Genomic DNA, 3,005 nt, shown 5'->3' on the forward strand with positions numbered 1-3,005 from the left:
CAATGGTCCAAGCCCTGGGGCCGAGGGGGTGGGCAGCTGCCCCTCCAGCTCCCAGCCCCAAGCAGGCAGCATTTGTCTCCTTTTCTGGGCCTGAGAGGCTACGCTGGTGACAAGTGGCATTTGTGCAGCATCCTCCCTTGTCCTGCCAACTTCATGCCACACAGTTGCTGCTGGGAGCAGGGGACCTGTGCTGAGGCGCCGGGGTAGAGCACCAACCTAAACCATCCTGTGATTCCATGACAAGATAGATAGGTTTTGCTTCAGTTGCTCTAAAAGGCCGACGCTGAAAGGCACAATCCACCTGGTACTGATGAAGAAAGCGGCCTCACACCTACAAACACACCCACAGCAGCCCGCGAACACAGGCTGGAAGGCTGAGGAAGGGGCTGTTTCCTGGCCCCCTGCGCAGGGAGATCAGAGCCAGCACAGCACAGCCCCAGTGTCCGAGCAGCTCCCGTGGCCGCGGCTGAGTTCTCTCCCGAAGCAAACACTGCCATCCCTCGGCCTGAACCATCGAGTCCAGCTCCTGCTCCTCGCAGAGCTCCCTCAACCTAAACCGTCTGACCGAAAGCATCGTCCAGATGCTCCCTGACTGCTGACAGGCTTGGTGCGGTGACCGTGTCCCTGGGAAGGTGGGGGGGGGTCACAGAGGAGACACCTCTGCTGCACCAGGCACCGTGCTGTCACCACTGCCCCGTGTCCCTTGAGTCACTGCATTCTGCCAGGTGGAAAGGGCCCTGTTTTGCCCCCCCGCTCACAAGCGCCGCCCAGCGGCTGCTCCTGTCTGGGTAGGGGGTGCTGCCCACCCCACCCAGGTCCCCTCCGCCGCCACGGCAGGAGCTGCTGGCACCAGCGGGTCCCTCTGCTCCCCTGAGGTTCCCTTGGGTCAGGAGATGGAGGGTAAATAAAAAATATAAAAAGCAAAAAGGTACCGATGATGAAACATTAGCCTTACGCGGCAGCTGGCTGCCAAGGACCGGGCAACCGCCCGTCTGCCCGTTCCGAGCCCTGACAACCCACGTTTAACCAAAAGGCTCGGGAAAAGGTTTACCCTGTCCCGGCTGTGGAGTGCTAGTACCCATGGTGTCGCAATTCGCAGGAGCCCCTGCTGTGGGCCAGCACAGCCTCAGCCTCAGCATTACACGAGCACAACCAGAAGGCGGTCTCTGCCTCAGTTTACTCCAGGGTGAAACAACGGCCGGGCAGCGCCGAGTACACAGAAGCCACGGGCAGCACCAGCAGGGGCTGCGCACTGGCAACTAGGCAGGGCAAACTCTTAGTAAGCAACGGGAAGCTCCAGGGACACCGGGGATCTGCGGAGCCCTTCCCCTGAGCCTTCCCACTGCCAAGGGACCCACGGGAAGTAACTGAACATCCACTGGAAACCAAACCAACCCCCCCAGTGCTGGTCCTGCGGGTGTGTTTCCGCAGATGTTAAGTGAACACACACCTGAGCGTTCTTGTCACGCCGGGAGAGACAATCCATCACGCCGTTGTGCTCCTCAGGTCAGCTGCTGGTCCAGCTGCTCTCAGGGACAGGTCGGTTTTCTTGCAGGATCTTGGTATCTCCTGGGTTGGTCTGATGTGGTTAAACTCTTCTCCTACATGTGGTGTTCTACAGCTGGTATTAAAGAAAGTGGTTTTTAAAAGGAAACACCTAAATAAATTCCTATTCAATTAATTACTTTAGAATCTGTTACCAATAAAAGAATTTACAAGCGTAAACATCAACATGTGCTGGTTTTGTCATCTGACATTTTCCCAGGCTGGGTACGAACCAGTAGAGAAGGCAGAGCCAGGTTTAAAACATCTGGAGGAATGAAAATCAGTGAAGACGACGACAGCCAGGTGGCAGTCAGGGTAGCTGGGCTCATCTCTGCAGCAAGAGAAATTTCAGCAGCAGCTCCTGCGTGTCTCTGAAATCGTTTAATTCAGCAAATAATTCACTTCATTTACTACCACTGGCCAGACAGCTCCCAGGGGAGGAAAGGCGGCACCTGAAGTTGCAGAAGAGGGACTCCAGGGTGGAGACATCACCAGCAGAAGCTGCTTTGAGAAGGAAAAATGGCAAGAGGGAAAACCCCAGGCAGTTCCTCTCCACAGAATACAGATAGGATGTGAGTCACTGCTAGAAATCATCGCTCTTGAATTTTGTGTTGAGTTACAGAGGAAAAAGACCAAGGGACAACGAGAAGCCAGAGTATCAATATAGTGTTTAATGTTCTTAAACTGAAAGGTAAAATTTCAGTTACCAACACGTGATAAAACCTTTCATCCACACATGAGTTAGAAATACTACACGGATACTACTTCCAGTAGTTCACACTTCTGTTAGGCCGCCACATCACTATTAACAAACAGAAGCAGCAGCTCATTTTTTCCCTTTGATTTACAACGTTTTAAATACTGAATTCCGCTTCCCTCGGCACTGACACAGAACTATTCCGCACGGATTTACTGGTTTACTTGTAGAAAATTGTCATCGGTGGAAAAAACAATGTCCATCAGGAAGTGAGCGGGGAGCGCTGCTCCAGAGAATCCCCCGCACCGCAGACCGACGGCGTTCGCTTCAGTACTGAAGGAGTGGTTTGACGACTCTGCAGTGCTTCACAGTTAAGTGGGTTCTACTCAGAGTACCAGCAGTTCCTCCGAGGACAGCAACGGGACTGAAGGGGGAGTGGCGGAGGCTGGTTTGCGCCGTAACTGAAAGGTTGATTCTGGAAGCACATTTAGGATATACGGAAATAATTAAATAAATTAAGTGCTTCAGATGAAAAAAAGATCAGTTTCACAAACAAACAGATGGCAAGTGCTGTGAGGTTTTTAAAGGAAAATCAGGTTTAAAAGGTAGAACGGTCATTAAGAATATCCAAAACTCGTTTCACCAGCAGGGAGCTTCCGGTGCTGTCGGGGAGAGCCCCTCCGTGTGTCCGTTTTAAGCAGGACAGCACCACACGTACACACACAGGGTGACGGACACAGCCACATCCAGCGGCTGGGTCAAC

Source organism: Buceros rhinoceros, unplaced genomic scaffold, assembly GCF_000710305.1.
Source record: "Buceros rhinoceros silvestris isolate BGI_N320 unplaced genomic scaffold, ASM71030v1 scaffold8362, whole genome shotgun sequence".
NCBI lineage: Eukaryota > Metazoa > Chordata > Aves > Bucerotiformes > Bucerotidae > Buceros > Buceros rhinoceros.